At 35.1% G+C, this 18,061-nt stretch overlaps 1 long non-coding RNA gene across 1 annotated transcript; it reads left to right on the top strand.

The window, feature by feature from the left end:
- Positions 1–244: 244 nt before the first annotated feature.
- On the top strand, positions 245–1,392 carry LOC122021082. The gene is made up of 3 exons (XR_006122442.1): positions 245–633; positions 763–1,020; positions 1,362–1,392. It is a non-coding gene; the product is annotated as an uncharacterized LOC122021082 (long non-coding RNA).
- Positions 1,393–18,061: the final 16,669 nt, after the last annotated feature.

The raw sequence follows: 18,061 nt of genomic DNA, 5'->3' as shown, positions 1-18,061 counted from the left end.
TTTTATTAGTAGGGGAGGATGTGAGATCTCGGAAAATTTAAATAAATAGGGTTATTTCAGAAATAGCCTTATAGAATTTTTCCGGAATTTTTAGAAATTTTCTGGAAATTTTTCGGAGCTTGTACGGAGGATTTTGAGGGGATAGATCGATAAGTTCGGATAAAGCCTGTTTGGGATACCAATTTAAGTGAGAAAATGTTTTTATTATATAAATCCTTTTCCCTTTATTTCCTCCCCCAAATCGCCGATCCCGACCCGACCTTTCCCCTCTCTGCCGACGCGAACCTCCCTTCCTTCTCTGTTCTCTCTCGCGGACAAGCGACGGCGACGGGAGCAAGGGTCCAGCTCCGGCGATCGTCGATCTCGACCCAGGGGAGCAGTCGCTAGCGCAGATCCGGACGTGGGTGATTTTCTCCAGCCCTAGGTGAGAGCGCTGATCTTCTCTCGGCGTCGTCGGCGCAGATCGGAGCTCGGAGCATAAGGGTTCCGATTCTCTCCTCCTCTGGTTTCCTTCAATCTCCGATTTCTTTCTTCTCAGCCGAGTCTGCCGATCCTTTTCTTCCCTGATCGACATCACTGGATTGAGTCGTGCCGCCCGATCGCCGGCGTGGAAGAGCAATTAGGGCTTCAAAGGTAAGCCATCGAAACTCTTCTTTCCTCTTGATTCATGGTTGGGTTCTTGTTGATTCATGGGTTAGCGCTCTATTCTGGTGTTGTGTGATCCGTGATCTCCATTGATTGAACCCTTCTTGATCCGATCAGGAGGCGAGGTCCTGTTCTGTGAAGGCGATCTTGGATTCCCTCTGTGTCGCTGCTGATTGAGGTCTCGGGTGAATTGGGAAAGAACTCCAGCAGAGGTTGCTGTGAGTTTTCTGATCCAGCAAGGTGAAGATCTGTTTTGGTTCTTGCTGTGGTGTTTTTGGCTTCGGCAGACACCTCATCCAGCCAGCTCAGTTTGGATCGGCAGTCATCCATACCTCAGTGTACTTGATACAGCACCTAGTTCAGCTGGGAATTGAGGTATGTGTAGGGATTTTGATACATGTGTAGTGTTGATTTAGGGTTAGGTTTGAAATGAATTGTGGTTGGAACATGTTATAGATTATGTGTTAGATGATTAGGTATGATCTTGATACCTATTGATAATTAATTATCATTAGGTTGTGTAGATTAATTAGGTTATATGGATTTAGGTTTGATTTGCTAATCTAGTGGTTGATTAGGGATTAGGAAACTATCCTTAGTCAACCGTTAGAAAGGTTGTGGGATATGGTTTAGGGTTGTTCCTAAATTTCTACTTAAGCTTTATTTAGCTATTTGTTAGTATTCTAGCTAAATAAAAGGTAAATGTATTTACACAGGACTCTGATTCGAGACGAGCATCTCGATATTGGATTAGGACCGGATTGTACCTTCTATTCGAGGCGGGTACCCTTTGACTTATCTTTTGATACTGTCTTATGATATGTATAGTTTATATATACTTACTAGTGATTGGTAGATTTAGCACTTCTCTGGATTTAGGTTTAGTTGATACCTATCACATGCTTCTACTGTTAGATGCTTTACATTAGTCTGGTTTACTTTTATCTCTTGTCATGTGTATATGTGTTTGTGGTTATGGTTACTTATAGTGCTTATCTACCCATGATTAGATGCTGGAGATACCTGTTATATATTGTTGGATTCATGTTGTTTACATCTCTGTTATATATCTGCGTTTACCTTTATGGCACCTACGCATCTGGAGGATACGTTCAGGTATGACATTCTGTAGCCGCATGCACCATACCGCATGATTGCATGCTGGGCGATGGACGACTCCATTATTGTTGAGCTCGTCGGCCGGCTACATGAGGGCCTGCACACAACGTGTCTACTGCATGGGTAGTGGCACAGCACTCAGGGTGTGTATGGCATTTTGCTCGGTGGTGCACCGCCGGGGTGCTCATGGGTAGCACGACACAGCGGGGTTGCAGCCGGGATCCCAGATGAGAGCATTACGCTCCCTCACTATGTTTGAGGTAGGAGGATAGGTGTACTCGACAGCGTCCCGCACTCGGTCACTCTTGGGTAGTGGTAGCTGAGTGCACGGTGTCATAGCCCTACCCACGCGGTCTTACCATTGTGTGTGAGATACGTCAGGGGTGACCATGTCATATCGCATCATATGCATTGCATTTATTGTGATTGTTGCGTATTGGATGATACTTGGGTGATCATATACGATTGACATGCATGTGATACATGCGTATTTGTTCGACTATCTTTATCTGTATGTCCACGTTCGCCCAAGCCTCGCAGTGAGTACAATTTATTTCGTTATGCATTTCTTATTATTCTTGCTATAGATTCATGCTTCTGGTTACTCATTACAGTTTATTCAACTATGCATACCTATTATATTGTTAGAGACTGATCGTAGGTCTTATGGTTTAGAGGCTGTACCTAGGATATTACCGTAGTTATATGTTCGTATATATCTATTGATTACGCTGAGTTCTTTGAACTCACCCGTTGTTACTATTTTTCGGGTTCAGGAGAGATTCCATCGCTAGCCCCTTTATCGCGAGGATTTGCCTGTTGATTTTGCTTTTGCATCTTATGTACTTGTGATGTGGGTTTTGTATTGTGGACTTTATGACGCACATTGGGTTTACTACTTTTGTTTTCCGCTGCGAATATTTCATTACTTCGTGGATTTCGTTTCTTCGTTGTAGTGGAGTAGGATGTGTACATATATTTTCGAGATTTTATATCGTCTTTTCTTATTAACTGCGTGGATTGATTATATGTTAACTCATGTGGAATGTTGATATAAACTGCGTGGCTTGTTCTTATTGTATTGTATTATTCCGGCCGTGTGTGGCCGAGGTATGAAGATATATGTATACTGAGCTTCATATTGTCCGCCGTACAGGGGTGATGCTGCCGAAATTTCTTCGGACAGGGACTACCTGGGGGCGTGACAGCTGCGCAGACCCGCTCGAGGCACCTTTGTGGTGCACAAAGGCGCCTTGGATGCTCCATTGGAGGTGCCTTAAAGATGGATGAAGGCGCCTTCAAGGCGATAAGCGCAGAATGGTCAGCGCTCATCTGCACGGTGGACTCGGAGCTGTGGAGGCGCCTTCGGAGGCTTTCAATTCGCCTTGGATGCCCTTTATAAGGGGTCTTCGAGCAGCAATGAAGAACAACAACTTCCAAGCGATTCTTCTGCATTCAACGGCTAACGAACTCATTCTGAAGTGTTACAACTCGACACCGACGACCTGGAGCTTCAATTTAGCATTTTAGTTGTTGGTATAAAAGTTTATTTACGTTCTTTATTTTGCTTCTTGTACTTAAACTTGTAAATCTATTCGAGCCTATAGTTGTTGCCCACAGTAAGCGATCAAGGATCGAGGGCCTTCGAGTAGGAGTCGCTACAGGCTCCAAACGAAGTAAATTCTCCATGTCCTTCTGTGTGTGTTTGCTTTCCTTTTTATTTACTTTCCGCTGCGTTATTTCTGAACGAGTTTTTATGATTCCGATAAGCGCTATTCCCCCCCCCCCCCCCCCCTTATAGCGCATCTCGATCCAACATTTTGGACCTGGATAAATGAATCTCACAAGGATCTGTCACGACTAGAAGATCAAATTAACCTTGAGCTTGAATCTGAGTCCGAATCCCTAGAGTCATCCTTAGAATTTGACCAAACTAACCTCATGGCATTAATAGCAAAGGAGGAGATAAAAAGATCTGAATTTGAGCCAGAACAAAAGTCAAAATTCAGATCAGAGATGACGATAGATAAGGAGGAGAATCCTAATGAAGATTCAAAAGGTAAACTAGTAAATTTAAAAGTTAAAGATTATATAACATGCTTTAAATGTAGTGAAAGAGGGCATTACAAAAGTAAGTGCCCCACTTTTAAGACTCAAACCACACAATCGGAGGCAAAGGAGAAATCAATACCAAAAGTCCAGAAAGGGAAGGAGCACATCCAATGTTTCAAGTGCAGAAAGATGGGTCATTACAAACATCAATGCCCAGAAAGAAGACCCAAGATTCTAGGGGGAGCAAAGGTTAGTAAGTTTACAGTACATGAAATTCTTTTTTTTCTACATATGTTAGTAACTTAGACAATCACTATTGCTCAAGTTTAGACTCTCCCCAAGAATTAGATATGCTTGCTCACTTAAACAAATCAATTAACTCAAATAATTTAACTAATCAAGTTAACTCAAATCTAAATAAGAATAATTCAAAATAATCTAATAATGTTTCAAAGCTTAAAAATTTATCTTCAAGCGTTAGAAAATTAGAAAAATAAAGCAGGCTTTTGAAATATAGAATTAATAAACTAGAAAAAAATATTAATAATTTAATTAGCATACAAAATTTAGTCTTGGGTTACAAGTCTAAATCAAATTTAAAACCTAAACTCCACAAACCAAGCTATAATCAAGTATTTTTTTAATTATGAAACTAATTAATAAAAATAATAATAAATCTAAACTAAAATAAAAAACTTAAAATAGAGGTTCAATAATTCAAGGGGAGACACTAAATTAATTAGCATCTCCAAAATAATAGTCTACCCAGTTGGGTAATTACGACTAATTAAATGAGAGACAAACTTTAACTTGACAAACAGTACTGGAGAAGTTTTAGATGATAGTAAGTTAGGGAAGCTCTGTCAATGCATATGTAGAAAGATATGACTTCGACTTGGTACATTTGGCTTAGTAGAACTAACTGAAGCTATCCCTTACTAATCCTATCTGCTTAGAAAAAAAGTTTGTAATACGCAGTTACTCTAATGATGTCCAAGTGATTCATCATAGCCTAGACGTTTATCCAAAGAATGTTTGCTTGTTGGATCCAAAGCTAAACTTAAATTTAACAAAAGTTAAACCAAAGCCTGAAATTTAAACTTAACTCATTTCATGAAATTATAGAATTCCCTTGATTAAAAATATACATCGGGTGAGATGAATAAAATAAAATAAAATAAATTAAAATTAAAATTAAATAAATTAAAAACTTCTTGTTAAAATATTTAAGAAACTTTAAATCTTTAAAAATTATTTTAAAAATTATTTTAAAACTTATTTTAAAAATATTTTAAAAATCTTTAAAAATTATTTTACTTTTTTTTAAAATTATTTTAAAAATTGTTTTAAAAATTATTTTAAATCTATTAAAAATTATTTAAAAAATATTTAAAAGATATTTTTAAAATTGTTTTAAAATTTACTTTAAATCCTTTAAAAATTATTTTAAATCCTTTAAAAATTATTATAAATCCTTTAAAAATTATTTTAAAAATCTTTAAAAATTATTTTAAAAATTATTTTAAAAAATTATTAATTAATTTAAACCTAAATTTTAATTAAACAAATAATTATATCAACTAAAATTTAATTAACTTAAACCTTAAACCTTAAAACTTAAATTAAAACTAAAATTTAAAATTAAAACTTAAACTTAAAACTTAAGCTGAAATTATTAAATAAAACATAAATTCAATGTGAAATTTAATAATTGTTTATCTTAGTTAATTATTTAAAAATTTATTAACTTATCTAAATTAATTTAATTCAAGTAATGATCACTTAATCAAACCAATATTAGTGTAAATTAATCAATTGAATAAAATTAATTACTTTCAATAATTAATTCAATGTTTACTATTATTCCAAAAATAATTGTAAATTGAAATTAAGATTAAATTATATTAAATTCTAGTTAATCCTAATTAATAAGTTAATAAAAAAATCAACTATTAACTCAATCTTAACTTAATACTTTAACATCTGATTGATTCATTTACTCTAAATTTAATTTTACTAAATAACTTAATATGAAAATAATCTTAAACTTAACTCAAATATAACTCAAGATTAATTTGAACTTTTATTTTAAAATTTAGAATAATTAAGTAATCCATAATTAATTAATGATTTAAGAACTTTACTTAATCAAACTTATGATTAATTTTGGATTATTTAAGTTAGAATTTTTAATCTAAAATAAATTAAAAATCAAATTATGTATACATGTTAAGCATCTCTCTAAACACATAAGATTGCTATGTTTGAAAATCTAGAATAGTTGAGATGCTAGGAAAAGAAAATTAAGTCATGACTATAATTATTTGTATAGATTTCAAAAGTATACACGCTTTAAAATAATTATTGACCAACACTTAGTGTTTAGATCTTTTAAGGTCAACCATAAATTTGTAGACCCCCAGATACATAGGTAGTTAATAAGAATTTTCTAAGAAAGTGTCACGTTAAGGGGGAGACTTATTTAAAAGACAAATTTAATCACATACTTTGAAAAATATTTTAAAAATTTATTTTCAAACTTTTGATAAAATAGTTTCAACATAATTTTTTTTCAAATTCCTTGTGAAAATTTATTTTTGAAAATTACTTTAAAAATTCTTTAACAAAAATATTTAAAAAATAATTTTAAAAAACTTATGAAATTATTCTAAAATAGTTTTTAAAAATATTCTAAAAATAGCTTAGGTATTCTTTTGATTTAGATCAACCCCCAGGACACATAGGAAATTTTCCTTGTAGTTAACAAGGACTCCTAAGAGTGTGTCAAGTTGAGGGGGAGTCCTGATTAAAAGATTAAACATACTTTTCAAAACTTTTTCAAAAGTAGTTTTGCCAATCATTGAAACGATATTTGAAAACTCATTGAAAATCTTGCCAAACATTTTAAGGAATCATCTTGCCAAAAATTTGAAATAATTCTTTCATAAAAGTTGGTAGAAAATTATTCAAAATACATATGTTTTGAAAAATAGTTTTGAAAAATCTTTTTGTCAAGTATTTAACAGATTTTTATTTTTTAAAGAAATTCAAGTACTTAACATTTTTTAAAGAACTTTGAAGCTTTTTCTTTGAAAAGAATCTTGAATACTCTAAATGATTTCACAAATTAATATGTGTCTTACTTATGTCTTTCCCAAGTTATTGTTGGTGCACAACCTAATGGAAAAGTGACCTTAAGACTGTTTTTTTTATGTGTAAAAAAGGGGGAGAGTGATTTTAAGTTAGAAAAGTTAAGAATACTTCTAATCTCTCAAACTTTGAGAGATAATATTTCTAATCTCCCAAACTTTTTGAATCTCTTAAACTTTAAGATTAACCCTTAAAGACCCATGCCTAACTTAAGAAAATTGGCAAACATCAAAAAGGGGGAGATTGCTGGTACAACCGACCTCTAGGGTTTTAATATTTGACAATGCACCTAAGTCTTACCAGTAGGATTGATCCAAACAAGACTTGATGTTTGGAAGAGAGAAGTCTAGTCAGGACTAGATGACTAGAAAGGGTATGTCCTAATCGAAGGATAGGTAAGTGAGAAGTTTACTGAATAAATAGTCCTAATTGGAAGTTAAGCAAGTGAAAGTCTTGATGAGTGAAGCTAGGCCCTAGTGAGTGAAGTTAGGTAGTGGAAGTCCTGGTGAGTCAAGCAGGGTCCTAGTAAGTGAAGTTAGGTGGTGAAAGTCCTAGTGAATGAAACCGGGCGAGTGAGTGAAGCTAGGTAGTGGAAGTCTTGATAAGTGAAGCCAGACCCTAGTGAATGAAGCTAGATAGTGGAAGTCATAGTGTGTGAAGCTAGGCCCTAGTGAATGAAGCTAGGTAGTGGAAGTTTTGGTAAGTGAAGTCGAGCCCTAGTGAGTGAAGCTAGGTGGTGAAAGTCTCAGTGAGTAAAGTCGAGCCCTAATGAGTGAAGTTAGGTGGAAGAAGTCCTAATGAATTAAGTCGGGTCTTAGTGAGTGAAGCTAGGTGGTGGAAGTTCTAGTGAGTGAAGCCAGACAATGAGAGTTCTAGTGAGTAAAGCTGGGCAACCCTAGGGGGAGGTAGTCCTAGGTAATGAGAAGTCTTAGAGGAGTAAACTCTAAGCATGTGTGACTAGCTGGTTTTCGGTTGACCATGTGAATCCTAAAATCTGTTAACACTATTTTACTTTACTATTTTATCTATTATGCTAACTCAGTGTTGCAGGTAAGTGTTATTAGATCATCTTGGTAAGATACTAAGCAAGACCAGAGAAAGTCTAAATAGATCTGGAGGACCAGATGTTTGGTAAGTAAATGGAGGCAAGTCACTAGAGGACAGTGGCTCAGTGAGGACACGTTTCTATTGAGGGGATAGTAGGCATTGATCCAATTTAGCTCCATTTTGGAAACTTAAATTGAGACCCTGACTAGATCTTTGTTTGGAGGATAGGGTATAAGTCATAAATTAATTATATTATTATTATGCTAATATTATTTTGCAAGTTAAATATTTTTATATTAGACTAACACTTTTTACAGGGGAAAGTGAGTATAAAAGGCCTCGGGTGAACAATACTTGAGGTGCCTTGACTTCTATTCATGGAAGACACCTTTGAGTTCTTGGAAGGCGCCTTTGATCGGATAAGGCAAAGACGTCATCGACGATAAGGAGCCACTTTTTAAGTATTGAACTTGGCATTGAAGGCGCCTTCAATGCTATGGAAGGCGCCTTCCATCCCTTATAAAAGAGGAATTCGACCAAGGCTTCTTCATCATCAATTCTAAAAGCTTCTACGTGTTAGTTTGGTGTTCCAACTGCTCCGGTTTCTTGCTAGCTTGCTACAACTCTACTACTCCAAACTTTCACTGAGAAGTCGTCCAACACTGAGCATGATCTGATCATCTTCGAAGTGTTGGGTAACAAGTTTTAGTACTATACTTAATTATTGCAAAAGAAAAAGTGAAGTGTGTTACACTTTTTCCTATTTTTTTTTTGTATTTGAGCCCCTCTTTTGGTGATTCCGAAAGAGGTTATTAGTGGATTACTTGTTGATAGGTTCGGGTCTTGGAGTAGGAGTCACCGAAGGCTCTGAACCAAGTAAAATTGACCAAGTTTTTATTTTCGTATTTAATTTTTCACTACATACTTATTTTTTAAACCTGAAAAAAAGTTTTTAAAACCACTTAATTCACCCTGCCCTCTCATGTGAGTCTCGATCCAATAGTTATGGGTATTTATTTTGTGTTGAACAAACTAAAGGATATAACATTTCATACGTGTTATGAACGCGTGCTATGGTCTGATTTTGTTCAACAGAAACATACATTACTATAAGTGGTCTCGGGTTGGCATCTGCTAAGAACAGATTATGTGAAAGACATAAACTATTGTGAACAATTTTATTGGTCTCAGGTATGTGGGTGGTTTCAGGTATGATAGCAACTCATTCAAATGAGTTAGCAAATTAATTTTGCTTTGGGGATGCTGCCACCTGAAACCCTCGCAAGGGGCGCTGCCCCCTTGAATCCCGCCCACTAACTGAGACTACTGTGGCATTGTGACTTATAATTTATTGTTGAAATCAAAATAAATTATATGTCATAGATCTATTATGAATGTTATATAACATGGTATATGTTTATGGCCCTTTACCCTAATGTAATTAGATGCATATGTATATGTTGCAATTCATAATATGGTATATATGTCGTGTCTTTCATCTTTTTCATTTTTGTTGTAAATTTAGACTACCCTCAAATATAACTCGAGGTTTATTTTGTTGGTTGCTACTCAGAAAACCTAATGGTTCCACTGTACAAAAATTTGTACAAAGGTCTGAACCTTTTCTTAGCTACCATGTGTTCTTTTAAATTAAACTTGGATCGCCTGCGGAACTTAACACGTTTGATCCAAAGTTTAATCTATTTGTTCTTTTAGGTTTAGACTCGGATCTCCTGCGGAACTTAACACGTTCGATCCAAATCACCTAGGTTATTAATTTCATTAAATATTAGTTTCCAAAATTGGCTCCCAGTACTGACGTGGCGAGGCACATGGCCTTCTTGGATATGGGAACAACCACCACCGACTAGAAAAAGCCTTTTAAGGAAAGTTAATATTTAATTTCCTTAAATAACTTTAGGTCAACCGAAAAGAACAATCAAATCACAAGGAAAAGAAAAAACAAAAGAACACAACATCGAAAACAAATTCGAAATACTAGAATCGTATGCCTCTTGTATTTGGTATTATTTCCAAAAATAACTAGTATGATGCGGAAAGGAAAAATACTAGTTATACCTTTTAGAAAAACCTCTTGATCTTCTACCGTATTCCTCTTCTAACCTCGGACGTTGTGTGGGCAACGATCTTCCGAGATGAGAAACCACCAAAGCACCTTCTTCTCCTTTCTTCAAGTTTCGGCCAAGCACAAAGCTTCCAAAAGATGAAGATCTTTTTCCACCAACCAAGCTCCAAGGGATGCAAGAAACAAGACTCTTTTCTCTCCTTTTCTCCAAGCTAGATCCAGCCACTTCTATGCCTCCAAGAGATGATGAAGTCTCGGCCACAAGAAGGAGAAGAGAGAAGGAGAAGGGGAACCTCTAGGGACCGGCCACACCAAGGAAGAAAAAGAATAGAGTTGTTCACCATGAAGCCTCCTCTACCCTCTCTTTTATAATCCTTGGTCTTGGCAAATAAGGAAATTTAAATAAAAACTTCCTTAATTCTTTTGCCATGAAAAGGAAAATTTATTTAATTAAAAATAATTTTCTCTTCTCCAATTTATTTGGCCGGCCACCTCTTTCCCCAAAACAAGGAGAGTTTTAATTAAAACAAAAATTAAAACTTCCTAATTTGTTTCTAGAAATTTATAAAAATTTCTCCAATAATTTTAATCCCTTCATGATTGGTTAATAAAAAGAAATTTTATAAATTAAAATCTTTCTTTTAAACATGTGGATAATTTCCAAAAAGGAAAGTTATCTCTAAAAATTAAAATCTATTTTCAATCTACAAATAAGGAAAGATATTAAATCTTTTCTTAATCTTTTGTAGAAACTAATAAAAGAGAATTTTTAATTTTTAAACTTTCTTTTAAATCATGAACATAATTAAAAGGAAAGTTTTTACCAAAATTAAAATCAACCTTTTAATCTACAAATAAGGAAAGAGATTTAGCTCTTCTCTTAATCATTTGTAGAATCTTATAAAAAGAAAGATTTAAAATTTTAAACTCTCTTTTAAATCATGTTATCCACATAAGAAAAATTTTAAAAAATAAAAATCCTTTTATTTTAATTTGGGCCGGCCACACCAAGCTTGAACCCAAGCTAGGGTCGGCCACCTTGAAGCACCCATGAACCAAACTTTGGCCGGCCCTAGCTTGGTCTCCAAGCTAGCTTGGCCGGCCCCTATGGGATGGGTAAGAAGGTGGGTATAGTACTCTATAATTAAGAGGCTACGATAGGGACCGAGAGGAGGAATTGGTTTTGGTCTCCCGATAAAATTAAGCATCCCGTGTTCGCCCCGAACACACAACTTAATTTTATCAATAATAATTCATTCCACTAGAGAACTATTATTGAACTACCGCACCAATCCCAAATTACATTTTGGGCTCCTTCTTATTATGAGTGTGTTAGTCTCCCTGTGTTTAAGATAACAAATGTCCACTAATTAAGTAAGTTACTGACAACTCACTTAATTAATATCTAGCTCCAAGAGTAGTACCACTCAACTTCATCGTCATGTCGGACTAAGTCCACTTGCAGGGTTTAACATGACAATCCTTATGAGCTCCTCTTGGGGACATTCTCAACCTAGATCACTAGGACACGCTTCTTCTATAATCAACAACACACACTATAAGTGATATCATTTCCCAACTTATCGGGCTTATTGATTTATCGAACTAAATCTCACCCATTGATAAATTAAAGAAATAAATATCAAATATATGTGCTTGTTATTATATTAGGATTAAGAGCACACACTTCCATAATAACTGAGGTCTTTGTTCCTTTATAAAGTCAGTATAAAAGAAACGACCTCTAATGGTCCTACTCAATACACTCTAAGTGTACTAGTGTAATTATATAGTTAAGATAAACTAATACCTAATTACACTACGACCTTCCAATGGTTTGTTCCTTTCCATTTTGGTCGTGAGCTACTGTTTATAATTTATAAGGTACTGATAACATGATCTTCTGTGTGTGACACCACACACCATGTTATCTACAATATAAATTAATTGAACAACTACATTTATCATAAATGTAGACATTTGACCAATGTGATTCTTATTTCTAGATAAATGTTTATACCAAAAGCTAGGCTTTTAGTATACATTCTAACAATCTCCCACTTATACTAAAAGACTAAGCTGCCATAACTGCTACCATACATCTAATTCCCAAACCTTCAACATGCCCATCAAAAGCTCTTGCCTTAAGGGCTTTAGTGAAAAGATCTTCTAGGTTATCACTTGATGCAATCTAGGCAGCAACAACTTCTTCTCGTTTATACGATTTCTCGTATTGGGTGGTACTTGCGCTCTATTGCGTTTACTTGCCTTATAGACTTATGGTTTCTTCGAGTTTGCTACTGCACCACTATTATTACAATGAATTGTAATAATCTTTGGACAAACCAGAAATCATATCTAAGTCCATCTTGAGGTTATTGAGTCATTTAGCTTTTATGGCTACCTCAGAGGCTTGCCATATACTCAGTTTCTATGGTGGAGTCCAGAAAAACACCTATGCTTATCACTCTTCCATAGTTATGACTTTTCCTCCTAAAGTAAACACAAAACCCCGAGGTTGACTTATTATTGTCCCTATCTGATTGGAAGTCAAAATTCGTGCAACCCACAGGGACCAAATTAATTGCCTTGTAAGCTAGCATATAATCTCTAGTGCCTCTAAGGTACTTTAATATATGCTTTACTGCAGTCCAATGTCCTTGTCTAGGGTTACTTTGATATCTGTTAACTATGCCCTTGGCAAAATAGATTTCTGATCTCGTGCATAGCATACATTAGGTTGTCTAACTGCCGAAGCATAAAGAACTGCCTACATGTCCTCAATCTCCTTTGATGTCATCGGAGACATCTCTTTAGATAAAGACACTCCATGCTTAAAAGGTAGAAAACCTTTCTTGGAGTTTTGCATGCTAAAACAAGCTTGTTATATAAAGTTTGAGATAAGCACAACATTCCTTTCTTGCGAACCTTGTTCCCAAGAATATGTGCTTATTTTCCTAAGTCCTTTATAACGAATTGCTTGGACAACCATACCCTTACTTCCGATAACACCTTGATATTGTTTCCAACTATCAAAAATGTAATCTACGTATAGTACAAGAAATACCACCACGTTTCCATCACACCTTTTGTATACACAAGACTTATCCGGTTACTAAATAAATTCATAGGTCAGGATAACTTTGATAAACTGGATGTTCCAAGACCTTTGAAGCTTTGTCTCAGTCCTTAGACTGATTGAGCTTGCACACAAGATGCTGTTAGCCCTTTGCAATGAACCCTTCTGGTTGCTTTATATGGATGCTTTCTTCAAGACTTCCATTAAGGAATGTTGTCTTGACATCCACTTGCCAAATAGATAAAAGAATCCAGATAGATTTAAGCATGGCTGCCAATGAAAAAGTTTCCTTTTTCATCAAGCCTTGCTTTGAAAGTTTCTACCTTCCTGTCTATCCCTCTTTTCCTATTATAGACCTTTTTATACCCAAAGGCTTTTACACCATTTGGTGGTTCTACTAGCTTCCAGATTTTATTAGAATACATATATTCTAATTCTGTTATTCATTACTCTTTGCCAAGATGCTGCATCTTTATCTTGGAGTGCTTCGTCATATGTCCGGAGATCAGGTTCATGTCCTCCAGGGATCGAGTTCAAAAACTCTCCCAAAACATTAATCTTTTTAGGTTGCCTAACAACACTCCCACTACGACGAGACACTTTCTGCAATTGTGTATCATTTGTGATACGTGTTGCAGTTTCTTGTGATATTTCATCTTGTACAGTTGGTACTAGGTTAGACATGTCCTTTATTATTTCCTTAAGAACAAATTTACTTATGGGCACGTGATTTATTACATAGTCCTTTTCTAAAAATCGGTCATTAATGCTAACAATGACCTTCTGATTTTTAAGACTATAATCCTACTTTCATTTCTCTAGGATAACCCACAAACAAGTGAATTCCTGTCCAACTTATCATTATCTCTCTTCAGTATATGTGCTAGACTACCCGAATCCGAATATGCTTCAAAATAGGCTTACGCTTATTCAGCAATTCTATATGAGTAGAGAGTTCTGACTTTGGATGGTACTATGTTCACTTCCGTTTCCAGAGTATATCCTTAAAATGAATTTGGTAATTTTCTAAATAACTCATCATCAATCTACTTATTTCTATAAGAGTCCTATACCTTCCTTTTTCTACACCATTCTGTTGGGGTGTACCAGGTGCAGTTAGTTGGGATTGAATCCCTACTTCTGATAAGTGACTCCTAAATTCTCCCAAAGAGGTACTTGCCACTACGATCTCACCGTAGTGTCTTGATACTTTTACTTTGACTTTTCTCCGCATCAGCCTTGTACTTTTTGAACTAATCAAAAACACTTAGTCTTGCGGCACATCAAGTAAATGTATTTGTATCTTAAATAGTTGTCTATAAAATAGATTAAATATTCGATACTACCTCTTGTCTGGATAGTCATAGGATCACACAAATTAGAATGAACCAATTCCAACATATCTTTGGCTCCATACCCCTTAGACTTAAAAGCTTTTTGGTTATTTTTCCTTCCAAGTAAGACTCGCAGGTTGGAAAGATTTCCACTACTAATAAACCCAAAAGTTCATCAGCTACCAATGAATCCTACTCAAGTTAATAAAACCTAGCCTTAGATGCCAAAGATATAATTGGTTCATTTCCGAAGGTTGCTTTCTCTTAAAGTTAGAAGATGTGTTATAATTTCCATTTATTGCATCGTGGGAGTTATTGGATTATAAATTGTCAACTAACATACCAGAATAGATAACTTTTCTATTTTTCTTGAATATCTATTCTATAATAGTTTAGAAACTGAAATCAGGTTCTTTCTAAACTTAGTACGTAAAGACAATTTCTAATAATCCATATTTTATTCCTATTTAAAGGATAAACATCTCCCACTGCAACAGCTGCCACTTTTACAGCAGTGCCCATATGGACGATGTTTTTATTTTCATTTAGTTGTCGGGTTTCCTGGAACCCTGCAATGAATTGCGAATATGATTAATGGCATCTGTATCTACTCTCTAGGTTCTGGTAGATAACACCACTAAACATGTTTCAACTAATGAATTAAATATACCTATATTGTTCTTTAGTTCTAAAAAGACAGACTACCTTAATGACCAAGTCCTATTTCCAATTTTTACAATCGGGACTACTAAGTCTTTTCTATAGTATAACAGCTAGGGAATTGACAAACATTTTAAATCCTAAGAATCACAAAAATATTTGGTCAAGATCAATTCCTTAAAATCCCCATGAATTTTGTATGCCACGATAGTGTGGACGTATACAAAATCAAAGAAGAGATTTTATCCATTAATTTTATTATCTCATCAACTTTACTTTATGACGAATAAAATTAATAGTTGATCTTTCTTTGATCAAATATTTGGTCAAAACTTTTGAATTTAAAATAACATTGATTCCTCAAACAATATTATTTAAATTCTCCAACACCTCAAACACCGTGAATTTTGCATGCCACGATAGTGTGGACGTATACAAAATTAAACATTTGTAAGAGGAGGGGTTTACCCATTAATTATCTTGTCAATAAATTTTTATGACAAATAAAATTACCTCAAACACCGTGAATTTTGTATGCCACGATAGTGTGAACGTATACAAAATCAAACATTTGTTAGAGGGGTTTTTAATTTTATTAGCTTGTCAACTTATTTATTTGACAAATCAATAGTTGGTTTTCTTCGGTCACACAAATAATAGCAGTGACTCCGATGGGGAGGATACTATTAGACGTGCCTAAGTGTATACCATTACTTGACACTAAGTCCGTTAATAAGATTGTGTCCCTTCCGATGGGGAAGATCACACGCTCTTAATTAACTTCCTATAGTTATCCAAAATGGAAGTTTAAGCTAGTGATCCGTAAACAAGCTCATCCGATATGGACGAAGGCACTCAGAGCCAACGCGCAAGCTTGTTGCATCACTTATAAACCAGTAATGGAGACCGTGGAATTTATTTTAAAAATAAATCCCTCTCCCACTTAGTTATTTAAAGTGAGGAATTTTGACTATGCTAGCCTACATAGCATGCATACTAACAAGCACACACAACACAGCATAAAAAGCAATAAATAGAAAAACTAATTTTCAACTATTATGGCTTTTATCTATTGCAGTCCTCCGTGTGTCGTCAACCCTAGCTGCTGTCACCGGGTCTAGTTGTCGCATCCATCTTGCTCCTTGTTCCGCTGCGCCTTTGATCCTCAAAAGGTTCCACGCCTTGCAAGATTCGATCCGCGACATAAATAGAATTTTACATTTTTCGATCCTATATTCCTCGAAGGAATGTACATGTAAACTAGATCGAACATAAAATAAAATTTACATCCATCGATCCTATATTCCATAAAAGGAATGTACATGTAACTAGATCAAAAAATAAAATCCTAATAAAACTAAATATAGTTCCTGCTGCATTTCATAATACAATCATTCACACACAATAAAATGCCCTTGACATGTCCAAGGGTCCAATCACACACATAATAACTATAAGCCATAATAGTTGGATCCTGCATCCACAAAGTTAGCACATCCTACAATTAACCTGCCTAAATTATGTATGACATGTGCATAATTAAACTAATACCAAATACATAGAGGCAAAACCCTAGCTCTGATACCAATTGTTGGTTGCTACTCAGAAAAACTAATGGTTCCATTGTACAAAAATTTTGTACAAAGGTCTGAACCTTTTCCAAGCTACCATGTGTTCTTTTAAATTAAACTTCGATCGCCTGCGGAACTTAACACGTTTAATCCAAAGTTTAATCTATTTGTTCTTTTAGGTTTAGACTCGGATCTCCTGCGGAACTTAACACGTTCGATCCAAATCACCTAGGTTATTAATTTCATTAAATATTAGTTTCCAAAATTGGCTCCCAGTACTGACGTGGCGAGGCACATGACCTTCTTGGATATGGGAACAACCACCACCGACTAGACAAAGTCTTTTAAGGAAAGTTAATATTTAATTTCCTTAAATAACTTTAGGTCAACCGAAAAGAACAATCAAATCACAAGGAAAAGAAAAAACAAAAGAACACAACATCGAAAACAAATTCGAAATACTAAACCCTAAACCCTAAACCCTAAACCCTAACCCTAAACCCTAAACCCTAAACCCTAAACCCTAAACCCTAAATCAAATCACAATCAAATCTTATTTATTAAAACTGAAAAAAAGTTTTTAAAACCACTTAATTCACCCTGCCCTCTCATGTGATTCTCGATCCAATAGTTATGGGTATTTATTTTGTGTTGAACAAACTAAAGGATATAACATTTCATACGTGTTATGAACGCGTGCTATGGTCTGATTTTGTTCAACAGAAACATACATTACTATAAGTGGTCTCGGGTTGGCATCTGCTAAGAACAGATTATGTGAAAGACATAAACTATTGTGAACAATTTTATTGGTCTCGGGTATGTGGGTGGTTTCAGGTATGATAGCAACTCATTCAAATGAGTTAGCAAATTAATTTTGCTTTGGGGATGCTGCCACCTGAAACCCTCGCAAGGGGCGCTGCCCCCTTGAAGCCCGCCCACTAACTGAGACTACTGTGGCATTGTGACTTATAATTTATTATTGAAATCATAATAAATAATATGTCATAGATCTATTATGAATGTTATATAACATGGTATATGTTTATGGCCCTTTACCCTAATGTAATTAGATGCATGTGTATATGTTGCAATTCATAATATGGTATATATGTCGTGTCTTTCATCTTTTTCATTTTTGTTGTAAATTTAGACTACCCTCAAATATAACTCGAGGTTTATTTTGTTGGTTGCTACTCAGAAAACCTAATGGTTCCACTGTACAAAAATTTTGTACAAAGGTCTGAACCTTTTCCTAGCTACCATGTGTTCTTTTAAATTAAACTTGGATCGCCTGCGGAACTTAACACGTTTGATC

Source organism: Zingiber officinale, chromosome 9A (assembly GCF_018446385.1).
Source record: "Zingiber officinale cultivar Zhangliang chromosome 9A, Zo_v1.1, whole genome shotgun sequence".
Lineage (NCBI taxonomy): Eukaryota > Viridiplantae > Streptophyta > Magnoliopsida > Zingiberales > Zingiberaceae > Zingiber > Zingiber officinale.
This window is presented reverse-complemented; position numbering and strand designations above follow the sequence as displayed.